Source organism: Silene latifolia, chromosome 8, assembly GCF_048544455.1.
Source record: "Silene latifolia isolate original U9 population chromosome 8, ASM4854445v1, whole genome shotgun sequence".
Taxonomy (NCBI): Eukaryota; Viridiplantae; Streptophyta; class Magnoliopsida; order Caryophyllales; family Caryophyllaceae; genus Silene; species Silene latifolia.
The window spans coordinates 55,701,121-55,722,000 of record NC_133533.1 but is presented as its reverse complement, the minus strand read 5'-3'; the positions used below and the strand labels follow the sequence as shown (position 1 = coordinate 55,722,000).

General features: G+C 39.0%; 1 pseudogene; it reads right to left on the bottom strand.

Annotated features, from left to right (window-relative positions):
• Nucleotides 1-2,057: 2,057 nt before the first annotated feature.
• On the bottom strand, nt 2,058-3,694 carry LOC141595210 (thioredoxin-like protein YLS8; annotated as a pseudogene).
• Nucleotides 3,695-20,880: the final 17,186 nt, after the last annotated feature.

Here is a 20,880-nt window from a genome sequence, read left to right as displayed (position 1 = left end):
TTTTCTCATGGGATAATGTGTTTGTTGCATTTAGTGACATATTATTGCTTAAATATGTCATTAATAGTCAAGATTGCTTGCATTATGTTGGACAAACAAAAATTTTGTTATACTAATATTCAGAGACTTGCCGAGATTGACATGATTTTTTTATATATATATTTCCAACATATGAGTCTCTGGTTTGTTATTTATAAATATTCTATGAGTGATAATGGTTCTGCATTATATGAGATTGAAATTTTTAATCACGTGATTATTGTGTTTCATCATGTCGTAGTAATGGTTGATGCTTTACTATCCATTTTATTATTTACTTGATTTGTACATACATCATCGTGTTATGGGGTTATAGTGTAATACTCCGTAATCCCGTAAGGGATGAAGGCAGTTTTGTCATCATGTTTTATGAAAGACATGGAGGAGGTAAATCTGATCTTTCTTATTCTATGATCCTTACTCCCATTGGTCGAGTATAACGCTTATATACAATATGGTAAAAGCGGAGTCATATCTCGAGTATTCATATGGACTTGTATTATTTATGCAATTCATAAGATTGAGTAAGAATAGTACTCATGTTTGGCAAGAATTAAGACGAGTGTGAAAGTATAAAAGTAAGCCATGATTAATGATTTGTATTATGTCGGATTTCTTTGGTTTAGAAGAATGGTTGTATGCAAATGATATTATCTTGATAGAAGGTTATTTTATACCAGAGTGGTGTATTATTGCTTGGGGAAGGAACCATTATTATATATGTTTCCAAGAAGCTAATTTGCATTACAAGGTCGACATTGGAGTATGAATTCATAGTGTTAGTTATAGCCGGTAAAAAGGCTAAAGGGTTAAAGAAATTGATTTACTTATGAATGAGACCGAGTTTACCCAATTTGATAGGAATGTTACTTTGGCTAAGTTATAGTCAAGTGAATTATGGTGACGGCCGCACCGGGACGTTATTATAACGTGATATAAAAACTATTAAAAATGGGTGGTTATCGGTTGTTTTGTGAGATCTCAATGTCTAGTTGATCAATTTGCAAAAGGATTAATTAGGGACTTGGTTCATAAGTCGGTATCGGGATGTTTAAAGGCTATATAAATCTTTGGTGATAGGACACCCAATTCCCCTCTAATATGACGTTAGAGGCAGAATTCAATGTGGAAAGCCTATTATCAAATATTGGAGCACATTGTTTATATTGTCCCGAAAGTATGTGCTCGGACTTGCATGATAAGTTTGGGTGAAGTTAATCTTCTTAATGGATCTTTTGAAAAAGTGCTTTGCAGGGCACGATAAAAAGAGTCCACCTATATGAGTGTGAAGTGTGGCCGCTTCTTAAAGCTCGGGCTTGGCTTTGTAAGCACTATGAATGGATAGGGACACTAGGCCATATAAAATAGTGTCGGTAATAAACTTATGGAGTTATCTTGAACTTGTATGTGTTCTATCTTCATGTATTCAAATGACTTGACGGGTTCAATACTTAGAGACACCCCGATACTCGAATGCAGAATGTGTAGTTCACTAAGGTGGAAATTCAATCTGCGTGACATTTTCACTTTATGTATGAGTTTGGTTCGGTTTGTTGTAAATGAATCAAGGATTACACTTAAATGGGGGAGAAATGTTGGTGATTTTAGTGAATCACTGATATCATTTAAGTGTAGTCGGGATTTGGTCAAAGTCAAGTAGACTTTTGGATAAGTTATATTGTCATACTTGTCCCAAAAGGTACCTCTTGGAAATAACCGATTATTTCCTTTAGGGTAATGCATAAAGAACATGTATAAATACATGTTGATGCATGATTGAAAAAAGAATAAGAAAAATATCAGAATTTCCGAATTTGAAAGAACAAACAAATTACAAACTTCATTTGTATTCTCTCGATTCTATTTGCCTAGAACGAGAGGGAATCGATAGTCTTATCCTATAAGAGATTTCGTGCAACCCGAGGCAAATGTAAGGGTCGAAATACTCTTTAAGAAAAATGATTCGTGATTCTATCGTTATCCAAGTTTATCATTTGCCATTGGCGGTCGACGGAGTGTTAACCACCATAATATATCCAACACTTAGTAGAGTAATCCTTTGGTGCAATGACAAGACCTCGGCCCTTACGAGCACCACGATAAACGGTCTCAACAATATCAATAAACTCCTGCTTGTCCTTGAGAGCTCAATTGATTTTGTTTTTGTTCCCAGTACCCAAGTCACTCATAATGTGTTTGTTCCTGAAAAAGAACATGACTGTTGAAGGGTCATAGAGCTCATACATTGTGTTGAAATCAGGGACCTCGATGATATCGACTAGATAAATGACAGCAAAGTTCTTTATAGTCAACAACAACAACAACAACAACAACAACAACAACAACAACAACAACAACAACAACAACAACAACAACAACAACAACAACAACAACAACAACAACAACAACAACAACAACAACAACAACAACAACAACAACAACAACAACAACAACAACAACAACAACAACAACAACAACAACAACAACAACAACAACAACAACAACAACAACAACAACAACAACAACAACAACAACAACAACAACAACAACAACAACAACAACAACAACATCAGAGCCTTAATTTCCTAAATAATTTGGGGTCGCCTGACATAATCATCCTTTAGAACCGTCCATGGGTGAACGCACACCTCAAAATGCGAATAGAAAAGAGAAAATGAAAAACAAAAGGGAGAGTGAAAATGTAATGCAAAGTTAAGGTAAACTTACAGGTTTTAAAATCGAATTCCGGATTTCTTTTATAAAAACTTAAAATTTAAATCGAGAGGAAAGATTAAAACGATTTTGAAAACCGAAATAGAATTAAGGATCCGGAATGCCTTAAAAGTAAACCAAGTAAAATATATAAGACAGTGGTTGGTAAAAAAAGTGTAATAAAGGAGAGAAGAACAAATAATTAAATTTTTTAAATTAAATAAAAACACTAAATATGTCAAAAAAACATCAAATACTAAAAATTCACATGTATCCTTTCCCTCCATTGTGCCCTCTCCATCACCATACTCTCCTCAAGCCCAGAAATCTCATATCGTGCTCTATTACTCTTAACCATGTCTGTCTCGGTCTTCCTCTACCTCTAGGGACCTTTTATGTGCTCCAAGTCTCCAGCCTCCTAACTGGTGCATCCATAGGTCTCCTTCTCACATGGCCAAACCATCTTAGTGGGTTTTCCATCATCTTGTCCTCTATTGGCGCCACTTTTACCTTTTCCCTAATCACCTCATTCCTTAATCGATCTTTCCTTGTATGTCCGCACATCCGCATCTCCGCCACACTCATCTTTTGAATGTGACAATGTTTCATGGCCCAACACTCGGAACCGTAAAGTAAGGCAGGCCTAATTGTCGTGCGATAAAATTTAAGAGATGATGAAATAAAAACATGAGACAACAATCGAGCGGTCCGAGTTCGAGAATCCCGTTTCCTCAACCTTTTTATTGAAAATTGGTCCATACCCTAAGTAATGATTATGAAAAGAGAGGATGAAAAAGAGAGAGTAGGGTAAACAAATAAACCTCGCATACGGTGTTTCATCCCGATCGTGACCAAAGCGGATGATGACAAGACGTTCTTCTTCGGCGAGGATGGATTGATCAAAAGCCCATCCTGAGTGCAAGTGTGGTAGCAGGTACGACATCTTCTCTCTGCTCCAACGCTTTATTCCACCCACTCAATACCAATACAATGTCCCGATACTTCCTTCTCCCACTCATTTTCATATATATACTCTCTCCCACACAAATATTATCCTACAACCGATTGTATAAGAGCTATGTAAAACAGCGTCAAAGTTATCGAGCTCTCACACAAAGTTGTTGAGTTATTTTACAAGTTATTGAGCTATTTTACGAAGTTATTGAGCTTAATAATTATTCTGTTAAACTCAACAACTTTGTATCATAACTCGATAATTTTGTTAATAGAGCTCGACAACTTTGTAACAAAGCTCCACAACACTGAATAAGTTGTATATACAACCGGTTGTATAATCCATTAACTGCTCCCTCTCACTCCGTACCAATCAATTGTTATGCTTACTAAATGACAACGGGAATAAATTGGGTATGAATAATCAAATTGTCATGTTCATTCTTAAAATAGAAAAAACAACAATTGACTTACACACCTAAAAATGATATAGGATAACAAATGACCGGGATATAATAGAGGGAGTATATACGAACGACTACCATACGTTTGGGTTTTTCGTTTTGGTTCTTTGGGGAAATTGAGAAATACTTGTGTCCTTCGGAAGGACGTCCTTACACTCAAAGGAGGAGGATCACACTCAAAAGGAGGAAGACCATCCTCCTTATTACCATTTTGGTCTTTCTCCTTTGAATGTAACTGTGTAAGGAGGACATCCTCCCGGAAGAGACAAGTATTTTAAGGGAAATTATCAAAATTGCTAAACGTCTCTCCTATTTTACTAAACGTAGCCCCTAATTTCATTTTAACTTGACAACTTCGCCCTTCTCTCTCTAAAAAATATTCAACATATTTTTTTTTTTGGATAAGTCGGAAATGGGTGACGATAACCCATTTTTCCGATACATGTGTGAATCGTATACTAATGAAAATTACGATGGAAAGCAATTCGAAAATGATTGGAATGCCGAACAACATTATCGATATTACAATGAGTATGATAGTTATGATCAAGGCGAGGGAAGCGGTTATGGTTACGATGATAACAACACGAGTAACACGGAAAAGGGAAGCGGGTTTGGTTACGATAATAACAACACGGAAAATAAGGTATTAATCGAGTATCTTAATTTAAATCACATTTTTTTTATATGCCGATTTGCAAAAAATTTGAATTCGAGTCAGATGTATGACTTTGCCCAGGAAAAAACGTGTGAAAAACACGTCTAAGCCCAGGCCTAATCGTGTAAACCACACGAAATGGACCAGGCCTTAACGTGTGGATCACACGAAACAGACCAGGCCCAAACGTGTGATCTACACGATTAAGCCCAGGTTATTTCGTGTTTTTTACACGTTTTGGCCTAGGCATGTGCGTGTTTTTCACACGTTTGGCCCATGCCATTTCGTGTTTTTCACATGTTCGTCCTTATTAAAAAAAATATATTCTTTATTTTTTTTTTTTAATTTAAGAAAATGTTGAGGAAGCCCAAGGAGACGGTGTTGATTATAGTGATATATCGATTATACGTTTCACACCTTCGAAGAAGCATTTGATTATATTAATGATGTTACTTATGAGTTAGGGTTTCACCTGATAAAATATAAGTATCACATGGAAAAAAGTCCTCCGTATAAAATTGTTGCATGTGAGCGTAGTAAACCTTACAAAAGTAATGCGAAGGATCCCGAAAAACCGCAAAGAAAGTAAAAAAACGAAGAGAATTAAGTGTCCATTTGCAGTAAGGGTGATAAATAGAAGTGTTGGTGTGTGGGAAGTAGTTCCTAAGTGCGGGTTTCATAATCATAATTTTGGAAAGTTTCTTGAAGGTCATACACGTAGAGCAAAGTTAACCGATGAACATAAAGAATTTTTTGATGTCGTATTTATAGACGATCCACTAAATTTTATAATATTTATTTAATTAGTAGAGATGCAATATTTACTTAATTAAATAAATATTGTAATATATAATTAAATAGTCGATATGTTGTAATATCTAGTTAATTAGCGGAGCTTATGATATGCTGTCTAAATAAGAATGTCTAACATAAAATGTTCAACAAAAAAACAAAATACCATAAACAGTCTAACATAAAATGTTCAACAGAAAAAACAAACAAGAAGTCTAATGAAACGAAGAACTAATAAATACTCTAACTACTCATCACCGTCTCCCGATCCTCCCTCGTCAGCCTCACGGGTTCTCCTGTCATTTCCCCTGCCCCTACCGGTGGCAGGACGTCTGCCTCTCCCCCTACTCCCCTCAGCAACGGGGGGTCTACCAGTATATGCACGCATCTGGGGATGGACAGTCCTCATAAACTGCCTAAATTCGCCGGTGAGTGCAGGGTCTTCAACATCGTCGAACTGTGAGAACCTCTGAATAAGCGACTGTCCCACCTAAAAACAAAAAAAACAAAAAAAAAATCAAAATGAAACATTAGTCGTACCGTAGTCGTATTATTAAAATACAAAGCGGACATTAACACTTAGACATATCATTAAAATATGGAAAAATATAGTTAACGGAAGTCGTACCGTAGTCGGAAAGTAGGACCTAGAAGCGGGCATCTAATCAGCATCGCAAGGAATGTTCATCACATAAGGATGCGAGTGTGAAACAAACCACTCCATATACCCTTTCGCATAAGGATGAGGTGGGTGGGTGGGCGGGTAAAGTCAAGCTGTCGAGATGTGCCTTGTGCATTGACTAATGAGTCCAAGTGTAGTCCAAATACGAACCATTGCATTCGCATATTAGTTAGTTTGCATTTAGTTAGTATAGATTTAGTGAGATTTTTTGAAAAATTTGTTTGAATTTTTGCTTCTAATTCTTTGCTTGTCCTACTTATGCCCTCTTTCATATCCTAATGAAAGCCTATAGATAATGATTTATTCTTATTTGATGGAATAATTTCTACATGGGGATGTCTTGACATAGTAGGTGGGAGATGGAAAATGAACTGAATAGGCTTGATCTTGACTATTGGCGAGCTACAAAATTGGTAAGGTAGAGCCTCTTTAGACCGATGCATCCATATCCGGTCTCTCTTAGGTGAGTGTAGGTGTCTCCTTATGATGTGTGTTTCATCAAAACGTACAAGTATGGTTCTCATGTCATCTCTTTATAAGCATGCATTCATTTGTTATAACATTTTGGAGCCATTCACATGATAAATTTAGCCTTTTTTACCCCTTCACAAAATTTATCCCTAGCTACATCATTGAAACTGCCTACCCTTGTTGAGCTAGTAGTTTAGTTGGATAATATTTGGGTGCTCATTGGGATGTGGTTTATTGTTGGAAGTCATGTGAGCTTGGTCTTAGTGCTTATGAAAAGAAATGGAAGGAATGTGAAAAAAATGTGCGAAAAGAAGAAAGAAAGAAAAATGCTTGAAGAAAAATGAAAGAATGAAAATGAATGAGAAAAATGAAAAGATTGAATATACATTGAAAAATGAAGAAAGAAAAGCATGAAAAAGAAGAAGCAAAGATTGTGTTGAAAATGAGAAGAAGAGGTGTAGTAGGAGCTCTCATGCATCATTTATACATTTTGGAGAGCTTTTCTATGTTTTGTATTGCAAATTGGGTTAGAATTGGGATTGAGCATCCTTACATTTGTTTGTTGCTAGCTTGACATTAGCTCCACAATCCATAATTCATTTGTTCCCCTTTCTTACCCATGTTTATTTACCTTCTTCTTACCCTTGACTTCTTTACATGCTTGCATTTGATTGTTTTGTCTTATAGTTTTGAATTGATTGCCATATTAGATTGCGGGCACATTTTCATGAGTTGAGGATAGTTGAGTGTTCATTCACAAAATTGTCCTTAACATATAAAAGAGTTTGAGTGCACCGTGAGAGTCCATAAGTCAAAAGATCATGTAAGAGCTTAAAGGTTCATTTCGAGTTTTCCATGCTACGCCGTCATGTAAATCTCATCCATGTTTTGCTTTATTCTTTGCCCATGTTGTTTCGGGTTTTTAAATCATTATGCTTAGCTTGTTTGGGATATTGCAAATGATGGGATATGGTTTCTTGCTTGGGGACAGGTAAGGGTTTAGCTTGGGTAAGTTTGATAAGTGCATAATTTACATTGTTTTACCCCTTAGATTAGCTCCATTTTATATGTATTATGCACTACCTTTAGTTTTTATGAGCTAATATTTGCTTTCTAGTTCCATTTGTATGTTTTCTCATGTTTTGTAGGAAAATAAGCTAAAATGGGCCCAATTCTACTCAAGTACAAATACTAGAATCATGAGCTAAGCTAAAAAAGAGATGATGGACCAACATGGAATATGTGCATGGACTTGCATGGATAAAGTGATGGATTAATTTGAAAAATTACAAATGCAAAGTCAAGCCCATAATTCACAAGTCAACAAATGCCTAGGATGCTAAAGTCACATAGAGATCCTTTCTAAGATGTCAAACATTGCATTCAACCGGGTGATTAAAGGATCATTAAAAGATGACCATAGGATTCTTTGAGCATTAAACCAAGAATTGAAGAGAAAATACCTGGGCAATGGTAACCCCGATCGGGGTTGGGTGTCCCCGATCGGGGTTACCATTGCCCGGGTATTTTCTCTTCAATTCTTGGTTTAATGCTCAAGGAATCCTATGGTCATCTTTTAATGCTCCTTTAATCACCCGGTTGAATGCAATGTTTGACATCTTAGAAAGGATCTATATGTGACTTTAGCATCCTAGGCATTTGTTGACTTGTGAATTATGAGCTTGACTTTGCATTTGTAATTTTTCAAATTAATCCATCACTTTATCCATGCAAGTCCATGCACATCTTCCATGTTGATCCATCATCTCTTCTTTAGCTTAGCTCATGCTTCTAGTATTTGTACTTGAGTAGAATTGGGATCATTTTAGCTCATTTTCCTACAAAACATGAGAAAACATACAAATGGAACTAGAAAGCAAATATTAGCTCATAAACACTAAAGGTAGTGCATAATACATATAAAATGGAGCTAATCTAAGGGGTAAAATAATGTAAATTATGCACTTATCAACCATCAAAATGCACATCATAGGCTTTCGACATAACTGGACGGTAGGACTTATCAGGTCGTCCCATAGGGGTCGGAATGATCTGCATGTACCCAAATTGTTGTAGGCAATGATCTGGCTGGTATGGATCAACAATGTCAATAAATCTCAACAACCCATGGAAAAGACTGCGAGGATGCTCGTTCTCGGGAGGGTTAGGGTACTGTATCCAAGCTACCGACTCAATCGCCATCATATCAAGCTGCTCTCGGTAGGAGACAAGAGCTCTGTGCGACTCAGCCTTAGGTATCCCACTAGTAGCCCAAATCGTCGCCCTAGGAGCCCCGAGTGTGCTCGCTAACATAGTCATCGGCTTAAATGGGGGGAAGTACTCAAAGATCCAAGTCTGCAACAAGGTCAAACTGTGGGGTAATATGTAACACTACGGATTTTATAGGCTGGTACTCGACCGAGTATGGCCTACTCGGTCGAGTAAAGTGTGTTGGGTATTCTGTTTGGCTACTGCCCAGGAATACTCGGCCGAGTATGGGTAATACTCAACCGAGTAGAGGATACTCGGCCGAGTATACTCTATACTCGACCGAGTATCCGGTCTGACGGGTAATATTTTCTGCGGTTGATTTAGAAAGGGTTAGAGTTATATTGAGACACATTTTACAGTTTCTAAAACATTTTACAAAACCTAAACTACACAACGTAACTCTAATCCTCTCCAAATCTCCCTCTCATTTGCGTGGATTGTTCGTGAGTCTAACGAATCTTGCCTTGCGTCGATTATGTCGGTAAGTCTCTGATTTCATGAGTCTCATTAAGTTGTCTTTTAGGGTTTTGCCCTAATTATTGTTTTGGGTTAATTTGGGGGTTTAGGGTTTGGTCATTATATGTGTGTTGATTGTTGATTATAATTGTTGTAGGTGACGATGTGGTAATTGCTATGCAAATTGTATGATTGAATAGAGCATATCGGATTACGAAAAGGTAGGGTTTCCCTACTCAGTTACTGTTAATTGATTTAAGACTGTGCTTGTGTTGTAATTGTTGTTATCTGTTGATCATCGGAGTATGGGTGTTGTGATGATGGTGTTGGTGTGGTTGTGTTGTGACGGTTGTGATGTTGTGACAGCTGTGATGCTGTGTGTGTATGATTGTGGTGGAGTCACTTGCGGGAGTGGCTTCACACCCTAGTTCGCCCTCCGTGGATCCCGTCACGGGAGGGGATGTGCACATTAACGGACAGGGATTGTTAGTCGCTCGTTGATGAGCTGGACTAGGTGGGGATGGGCTGCGGTCACCCATCGGCGCGAGGATTACCGTTGCGATGGGTAATGGGGGGCTACACACTTCGGTGTGTAGTCGGATTCTCGTGTGAGATCGATGATCATTTGGTGGTAATGTTTGTTGTCTTATATTGATTGAGTAGTATCTTGACCCCGTTGTTGTTGTTTTGTAAAACCTGCGGTGATCCATTCGGGGATGGTGAGCAGACTTGACAGGTATTGCATTTGATGAGCTTGGGCGGTCATGGGAAGTCGTCATCACCAATTGTAGTATCACAGTCACGAGTCTTAGCTATGATTTTGTAGTTGTCCTCAGTTGTATTCACTTTATTGGTTTTGGTTTGGGTTTGGATTGTTGTAAACATTAATACTTTACAGTACTTCTAATAAATGTGTTTAGGACGGACGCTTTTGATCTATACTAACCTCGGGCAACCGAGATGGTAACAACCTTTCATGCTTAGGTAGTCCTGGTAAGGTACCAGGGTATGAGGGGGTGTTACAAAGTGGTATCAGAGCCGACGATTCCGACACCTAAAACAAATGAACCCAATGAACTTAGGGAGTCTAAATAAAATGAACCTGGGGAGAGTTGTTTGGAGCTACCGCAAAGACTTGGGAGACGTCCCGAAGTCGCATTAAGGTCCTTACGATCTCAAGCCGGTCACATGGGGGAAAACTGTTGTATGTTTGATTCATGTGTGTTTGATATCTATAGTTTGAATCTTGTGCATGGTTGGATGAAATGATGAAAGAAGTTGAATGTGATAGTGTTTGAAAGATGCATCGAGGATTGTGATGTTAAACTTTAAGCACGGATATGTTGGCATGTTAAGTGTTGGAACATGGTAAAATATGAAAGGTGAATTGTGAATTTGTATCTGGTTGATATTGAGCATGAAGAATGTGATTATGTTACCTGTTTAATAGAATTTTGAGCATGAAGTATGGTAGTGGTACATGTGCATATGAACATGATGATGTTAATGCTTGATTGCTGGTAGTAGCATATAGTAACGGGCAGGTGTCTATATACATGAACGGATGATAAGAGTTCATTTGTATACTGGTTTCTTGAAGTATTGAGTTGTTTTTGTTGCCTTATGAATGTTCAAGTTGTTTTGGCTTAGGAAACTTGATTTGTATAAAGATCGATTACGGAAGGGTTGTCTTAAAACTGACATAAGTCGAGTTATAGAAATGATATTGCTGTGATTCCAAGTTGAGGTGATAGCTTGTCGTCTTACGATTCTAACGATAGGTCACACGCCCAAAATGACCAAGTAACGAGGGAGATATGACTGTTTTACAAAAACTGGTCGGTGCTGAGAACTGCGCCGATACTCGACCGAGTAGTCCCTACTCGGCCGAGTATCTTTTATACTCGACCGAGTATTCCATATTCGGCCGAGTAATCTCTCTGTGATAATACTTGTTTAGCGCCTCGGAGTCGTGAACTCGGCCGAGTAGTCTCATACTCGACCGAGTAAGGTCTACTCGGCCGAGTATTCCCAATACTCGACCGAGTAATCCTTCTGCGACAATTGAGTTTGCTTCTGGAGTCGAAAACTCGACCGAGTAATATAGTTACTCGACCGAGTACCTTGTAATTGACCTAGTATGTTATGTACTCGACCGAGTACCTCTTTGGGCGGCCACTTTGAGTCGGTGGCTATGTTCTTACTTTTGTTTTGAGTCGGTGGCTATGTTCTTACTTTTGTTTTGAGCCGGTGGCTATGATTTTACATTGTTTTGAGTCGTAGGGTATATACACATGTATGTTTTGAGTCTTAACGTATTCTTTTATATGTGAGACGGTCTTGATACGTAAGTTACCGGAAGTTATGACATGGAGAATGATGGCTTATGAGGGACATGTGTTGGGTAAGGAAGACATGTGTTAATGTGGTTGTGAAGGATAGTGGAAAAAGAAAAGGGAAGAATGATGAGCCAATCGAGGTAAAGAGCATGTTTTGTGAGATATGATGAGTGATATAGTCGTGTGTTGAGTAGTATAAAAGTAAGTGTATATGGGCAAGGGTGATGTAAGTGTAAAGAAGCATGAGAATGTAAGATTGAGATAACGGATACGAATAGTGGCATATTTGGATGTGTAAGGATTTATGGAGGAAGACAGCTAGGATAGAGTTGCTTAAGGATATATGTAATGGAAGGTTGTTGTAAGAAGATAGGAAAGAGAGGTATATAGTGAACTTAAAGGAAGTTATATCGCGATGTGGATTTATAGATAGTGGCTAAGTTTGGGAAGTTGGAATATCAAAGAGGTGAGCCTAGTGTGTAATTCTTTGGACAAACGGTATGAAGTGAATTTTGGTTTCTAGAGATGCGAAAGGGAGATATGACTAATTGAAGAGTAACTGTTAGTGTGTGGACTTGATGGTGACAAGGGTGAGTGTGAAGCAAGATGAGAGATGATAAATGATAAGAAGAATGATAAGTTATTGATATGAATTAATGGAATTAGAGTTGCGGAGCTATGGAAAATAAACAAATGACTAAAGGGTTAGGTAGAAAGAGAAAGGAGATGACTTATTAATTGGCATTATTGAGTAAAAGGAGGGAAAGAGGGACGGAAGTAAGTTGAGAGAACGTTGACCGAAGCTAATGAGCATGAAAGTAGGAAATTATGAAATGTACTATATCCCCACTAGAGGGTGTGAGTTAATGGTTATATAGGAGAGCAGGACGACGTGTTAGCCGTGAGTTTCGAGGTATTAAGGGAATAAGAAGCTTGTGGAGTGTTGCAAGATCTGAGATTTTGGTGGAGAGTTAGGTAGCGATATGATAAAGGATAGAATTGGGAATAATGTTGAGGTATGTTCTGTTGATGGATTGGATGTTCGTTATTTGGGATGATAACCAAAGAGAGGAAACAGATTGTTATATTAAGAGGTGATAGTAAGAGAGTAGTCACATAAAGGATGTTGGTGTCATAGTAGTGTCACTAGTGGCTGAGGATGATGTTACTTTGGGGAAGTTAGTTGTTCTAATGAGGTTGATTTTGTGGAGGTGGTTAGTATGTTTGGTTGTGAGGAAGTATAAGATGTGGATATACGAGGTGTTATTTGGAAGTGGGTGCGAGGTTATGGCTACATTTGTCGGAGGGGTGATAATTGTGTGTAAGAGAAGATATGTTAGGAAGGGCATCTGAGTTAAGTCCGGATAAGAGATATTCATTGTCAAGTGGTAACTTACGTGATCAGGATTGACTAGTTGAATGTGATTACGGGTCTATGATATGTGTAAATGTTTGTGTGAGGTTCTGACCTCACAAGAAGTGGTATGGTGTGATAATTATAAAGTTGTTATATCAATGTTTTGTAATTTATGTTGGGTACGGTATACTAATGGAATGAGGTTCAAAAGGTAATAATTTGATTGATCTGGCATGGATAGTTAAAATTGTATGTGTATTGATGATACATGTTTATTCCGTGAAATGGTAAGGATGATGTTCATGAGATTCTTGTCAGTTTATTCCGTATAATATGTTGTGTTATAATCTAGTAAAATGGTTTTGAATGAGTTTTCTTGTTCGAAATGTCATACTGAGTCAGTGTTTATGGGAATTATATGTGATTGTGATGTTTATCGATGTGGTTGTTGTGCCTCGAGTGGTGATCTGGGCATGGTACTTCATGTTGTGATGCGGGCATTTTCGCACTGCGGTGCAGTTGTTGGTGGCGGTGTTGCGATGTCGTCACACCGGTTGTGGTGGAGTAGGCGGGATGATTATGATTCGAGTTTCGACAAAGTACATACCGATTATACATAGATTGGTGTTTTGTTTGATGTTGCTCCCTACGAGTTTCGGTTTGTGCGAGATAGCTTGGTTGTCTTGTTTATTGATGTTTTCTTTACCAGGTTAAGTTTAGGAATGAGGGTAGAGTATGATATGAAATAGAGTTGTATATGTTTTCATTGTTGTCATGGTATAGTGATATTCTGTTGATGGGACACGGTTGTGAGAGGTTGTTACAGTAATTTTGATCTTGTTCTAGATAAGGCTTTAGTAGACATGGTAATGGCAAGTGATTCGTAAAACATGTGTGGTAATGACCGGAAAGATGCAGGTGGTTCATAATCCTTTGTTGAGACAGTGAGTGTAGGGTGTTGGGTAATTAGTGTCGTGTTAAGTTATGTATGAGTCTTGCGGTAATGAAAGAAAGGAACTTGAGGATCGAGTGTGAGTGTACGTAACAAGTGTGGATCGTGAGTTATGCTTTTGGCGATAAGAGTTTTATATAGTTTATATAGAGAGATATGTCATGTCGCGGTAATGTGGAAGAGTTAGAGTGTTTGTTATGATCAGGATTGTGTGGTTTTGGTTAGATGGAGTGCAGAATGAGTTGAGGTATGAGAAATGTTTAAGTAAGAGAGCCTTGGATATATACATGACGAGTGTTTAGATTATAGGTGGTTATCTTTGACATGCGGTGGTGATGAGGATAATGAGACGATATAGCTAAGGATCTAGTATTAGTGAGTTACGAGGACGTAACATGTGTCTTAAGAGGAGTAGGATGCGGCAAAGAGCGTTTGAGGGTTGTGCATGTTGTAATATTATTGGACGTAGAGTGTTGGTGTAGCATAAGGAATGGATGGGTACATATAGTGGTTGATAGTGTTAAAAGGCCATGGATGTGCTTGTAGTAGTTCGATGTTTCGATAGTGTTAATAAAAGTGGATGATGATATTTATGAGTTCAAGAGTTTTGGCAGCTGGATGATGATGTTGATGAGTGTGAGTAAACTTCGAGGACGAAGTTCCTTTTAAAGGTGGTAGAATGTAACATTCCGTTTCGATGGTTGATCTTGTTTGTGGATTGTCTTGGTATTGAGTTGCTAGTGAGTGTTATGGAAGTGAGACAAGGTTGGCAACGTTATATTGTGGTTATTTGATAATATTATGGAGTCAATATCGAGAGGATATGTTATCTAGTAAGCGTGGTTAGTGGAGCTGGTGTTAGGTGTTCATGTTTTATAGGTTGGGTTGGAACTTCGGGGACGAAGTTCTTTTTAAGGGGGGAAAATTGTAACACTACGGATTTTATAGGCTGGTACTCGACCGAGTATGGCCTACTCGGTCGAGTAAAGTGTGTTGGGTATTTACGTTTGGCTATCGCCCAGAATACTCGGCCGAGTATGGGTAATACTCGACCGAGTAGAGGATACTCGACCGAGTATACTCTATACTCGACCGAGTATCCGGTCTGAAGGGTAATATTTTCTGCGGTTGATTTAGAAAGGGTTAGAGTTATATTGAGACGCATTTTACAGTTTCTAAAACATTTTACAAAACCTAAACTACACAACGTAACTCTAATCCTCTCCAAATCTCCCTCTCATTTGCGTGGATTGTTCGTGAGTCTAACGAATCTTGCCTTGCGTCGATTATGTCGGTAAGTCTCTGATTTCATGAGTCTCATTAAGTTGTCTTTTAGGGTTTTGCTCTAATTATTGTTTTGGGTTAATTTGGGGGTTTAGGGTTTGGTCATTATATGTGTGTTGATTGTTGATTATAATTGTTGTAGGTGACGATGTGGTAATTGCTATGCAAATTGTATGATTGAATAGAGCATATCGGATTACGAAACGGTAGGGTTTCCTACTCGATTCATCGTTAATTGATTTAAGACTCGTGCTTGTGTTGTAATTGTTGTTATCTCACGATCATCGGAGTATGGGTGTTGTGATGATGGTGTTGGTGTGGTTGTGTTGTGACGGTTGTGATGTTGTGACAATTTGATGATCGTGTGTGTATGATTGTGGTGGAGTCACTTGCGGGAGTGGCTTCACACCCTAGTTCGCCCTCCGTGGAACCCGTCACGGGAGGGGATGTGCACATTAACGGACAGGGACTGTTAGTCGCTCGTTGATGAGCTGGACTAGGTGGGGATGGGTGCGGTCACCCATCGGCGGCGAGGATTACTGTTGCGATAGGTAATGGCGGGGCTACACACTTCGGTGTGTAGTCGGTTCATCGTGTGAGATCGATGATCAGCTGGTGGTAATGTTTGTTGTCTTATATTGATTGAGTAGTACTGACCCCGTTGTTGTTGTTTTGTAAAACCTGCGGTGATCCATTCGGGGATGGTGAGCAGACTTGACAGGTATTGCATTTGATGAGCTTGGGCGGTCATGGGAAGTCGTCATCACCAATTGTAGTATCACAGTCACGAGTCTTAGCTATGATTTTGTAGTTGTCCTCAGTTGTATTCACTTTATTGGTTTTGGTTTGGGTTTGGATTGTTGTAAACATTAATACTTTACAGTACTTCTAATAAATGTGTTTAGGACGGACGCTTTTGATTTATACTAACCTCGGGCAACCGAGATGGTAACAACCTTTCATGCTTAGGTAGTCCTGGTAAGGTACCAGGGTATGAGGGGGTGTTACATAATATCCGTATAAGACCCTTTAAATTTAGGACTATAACGTAAATTTAACATGTGAAAAATGGTCATAAACGAAATACAATACAGAAACAACAAAGATAAAGAATCAACCTCGGTTCCTTTGTAGTGCGGCGTAAAGAACAGAAATCAACAGAGATTTCCTCCTAATTGTTGCACCCAAGACCGTCTGAGACTATGCCCTTGTGCTAGAAATGCTCTCTAATTGACTTGCAATATCGAGAGAGCTATTGTGAGTTTTTTCAGATGTGAGATCTAGGTTTCAGAGAGAAAATAATCTCCAAAACCCTAGTTTTTCTGTAAATGAAAATCGCTAGGTCAAAAAGGAGAGAGAGCCTCTCCTTTTGTTGCCTCGATCCGGGGTCATGAGAGGGGGAGTGGGCTTTCCACTTTCTCCTCATTTAACTCGTGATCCGTCTGATCCGACCCGTCTCGCTAAAATGTATATGACACGGTTTATATTATAAATCGTCATCGGTTATCGGCTATTAAAATATCAACTAATAACACGGGTTAGTTGAATTATTAATGCATGTCCGACAAAGACGATATTGTATAATTTATTCAATATACATTAATTAAATATAAATCGTTTATATTCAATTTACGAATTAACTGCTTAATTCGCCTTAGCCATTATTATTTAATCCGTATTAAATAAAATATCTCAACATCTCATTTTGACTAATTATTAGTCAAATAACTCGAACTAATGGTTAGTCAAATTTGGCATCTACATGATGTATTTTCATCTTGTCACATCTCTCAAACGTATCCTATAGGTGTGACTTTTAGGGACCAGTTGATCACCGCCATATGTATGACAATAACGTCAAACTTATCTAGCAAGCCAACCGTTATTGATAAACGTGGATCAACTGATAATAATACCAAAAGTATTCCCTTTGATCCTTTTAGAGATTTGTAAGTCCTTGCACTAACTGTTAAGGACACCAACCCCAACAAGCTCCCACTTGTCCGTACAAGTGTATGTGCAATGACGTTATCCGCACTAACCGGAGGACACGGCTCAACAAACTCCCACTTGTCCGTACAAGTGTATGTGCGATAACCGATTCTCATATTCATTTAAAATTTCTCCCACTCAATGTAAAACAATTTGCAGATCCGGATCCGCAAAGGTCGTATTTTACAATCGATCTGTATCAAGAGTGGTTTCCCCGACTAGAGAGTAACTTAACTGATAAAACGAATCCGTATCCGAGCATGGCCATGCATTTCGATTCTGACTCCTCGAGTGGCCCCGAGAAATATCGAGTACGATAAAGGCTGAATATTTCCTTCAACTCGACTCCTTCCGATCTAAGCACAGCATGAAATGACCAGAAAAAAATCTACTTGGCCCCCTATTACGGATGACCGTGAGAAAGAAACCAAAGTCACCCAAAATATGCCGTAGTCTCAAGAGACAGTCGATAGTCAAAAGAATCGACTCTTAGGATCACCATGGAAGTCCTATCCACGACCAAGGCGCGAATGTTATAAAACATTTAGGACTCCACGTCGATGTCACAATTGTGTCCTACGAAATATCCGTATAAATCGCCTCGTGATTGGTCGGTCAACCGGTTGACTTATGGCTCGTTGAACCCACCATCAACCAACGTCACAAAATAATTGCCAGAGTTATCAGCTCATGTGGGCAATTAAGGACCAAAAATATAATGTTTGTTCAGTTCACTTTGTGGTGTTCAAAATTTGTCGTACAAATCCACATGAAAAACAAAATATATAAATATCAAAACGATGATGTTGTATAGAGTACACAAGAAATGAATCTAATCCATAAAAGAGTACTACAACTCAGGAACACGTTTAATTCCCATGGAATTAACATGCCCTTCATGCTTAACTTGTCGTAATGGTTTAGTGAGAGGATCTGCTATATTATCATGTGTAGCAATCTTTCCTATCACTACTTCCTTTTGCTCCACGTAATCTCAGATTAGATGAGCTTTCCGTTGTACATGTCATACGCGGCATAGTACTCGGACTCGGTCGTAGAATCTCTTTGTAACATTTTGTTTGGAACTCTTCCGGTGATTGCAGCGCCATTAAGAGTAAAAACGAATCCAGACTGAGATTTCGAGTCATCTCGATCCGTTTGGAAGCTAGCATCTGCGTAACCGGTTGCGCATAGCTTTTGAGGGCCTCCATAAGTCAATGCCCAATCTTTAGTCCTCCGTAGGTACTTAAGAATGTTCTTGACAGCCAGCCAATGTGATTCACCTGGATGCTGTTGGAATTGACTTGTCATACTCAATGCATATGCCACGTCCGGACGTGTGCATATCATGGCATACATAATTGATCCTATAGCCGAGGCATAAGGAATCCGTGTCATGCGCTCTTTCTCTTCCAGTGTCTCTGGTGCCTGAGGCTTGCTCAAATGCACCCTTGGAGCCATAGGAAGAAACCCCTTCTTGGAGTTAGTCATCTTTGAATCTCTCTAGGACTTTGTCTATGTAAGACTCTGACCGAGAGATAACATCCGACGTGATCTATCTCGATAGATACGGATGCCCAAAATTCTTTGTGCCTCACCCAGATCTTTCATCTGGAAATGGTTTTTCAACCATACTTTCACCGAAGTTAAGAGAGGTATGTCATTCTCAATCAGGAGTATGTCGTCAACATACAATATTAGGAAGACAATCTTGCTCCCACTCGACTTGATATATAGACATGGTTCCTCGACCGATCGAGTAAATCCATTTTCTTTTATCACTTGGTCGAAGCGATGATTCCAACTCCGAGATGCTTGCTTAAGTCCATAAATGGAACGCTTAAGTTTGCATACTTTCTTAGGATGTTGTGGATCGATGAAACCTTCGGGTTGTACCATGTACAACTCTTCCTCCAAAAAGCCGTTTAAGAAGACGGTTTTCACGTCCATTTGCCAAATTTCATAGTCATGAAAAGCGGCAATCGCTAAGATAATCCGAATGGAACGCAGCATGACTACGGGTGCAAAAATTTCATCATAGTGCAAACCTGGCACTTGGGTGAAACCTTTAGCAACTAGTCGTTCTTTATAGATATCTTGTTGACCTTCCACAGAATGCTTTATCTTGTAAAGCCATTTGCATTGAAGGGGACGAACCTTAGCAGGTAAGTCAACAAGATCCCACACGTTGTTCTCATACATGGAGTCCATCTCGGATCGCATGGCCTCAAGCCATAGCTTTGAGTCGGAACTAGTCATGGCACCTTTATAGGTTGCGGGTTCACTACTCGTTAAGAGTAGAACGTCATCTATGTCATGTTCCTCGACCATACCAATGTATCTGCCGGAGGAATAGAGACTCTACCCGACCTCCTAGGTTCCTCGGGAATGTTAACAGCAGTAGGGATTGAAGGAATAGGTTCCTCCAATAGTTGCTCGGTACTTGGTTCTGGAATCTCCGACAGTTCGAAGGTTCTATCACTCTTTGCATTCTCGAGAAATTCCTTCTCTAAGAATGTCGCACTAGCCGCAACAAAAACACGTTGTTCGGTTGGCGAATAAAAGTAATGACCAAGCGTTCCTTTAGGATAACCTATAAAGTATGTCTTGACCAATCGCGGGCCGATCTTATCCTCGTGTCTCCACTTGACATAAGCCTCGCAGCCCCAAACCCGTATAAAGGACAAGTTAGGGATCGTTCCCTTCCATAGTTCATATGGAGTCTTGTCAATAGCTTTAGACGGACTTGATTTAAGTATTAGAGCGGTGTGAAGAAGAGCATAACCCCATAATGAGTCAGGCAACACGGTGTGACTCATCATGGATCGAACCATATCAAGTAAAGTTTGATTTCTCCGTTCGGACACACCATTCAATTGAGGTGTTCCAGGTGGAGTTAACTGTAGGGCAATCCCACAGTCCTTTAGGTGTTGATCAAATTCGTGAGAAAGATACTCGCCACCACGATCCGAACGCAGTGTTTTAATCTTTCTACCCAATAGGTTCTGTACCCTATTTTGGTATTCCTTGAATTTCTCAAAGGATTCACTTTTGTGCTTCATTAAGTAGACATAGCCATATCTACTTAAATCGTCCGTGAAAGTGATGAAATACCTATAGCCTTCTCATGCGGTGATTGACATAGGGCCACATACATCCGTGTGTATGAGTCCTAATAGGTCAGCAGCGCGCATTCCAACACCTTTGAAGGAAATCCGAGTCATCTTACCGATGAGACAAGATTCACACGTGCCAAATGATTGAAAATCAAAGGCCGAGATAGCTCCATTCTTTATGAGCTGTTTTACGCGTTTCTCATTAATGTGTCCCATGCGGCAGTGCCATAGATACGTTTGATCTTTGTCACCAATCTTTAACTTTTTATTCATTACGTGTAATATTTATTTGGTCCGATCTAAAACATAAATTCCATTCATGGAGACTGCCTTGCCATAAA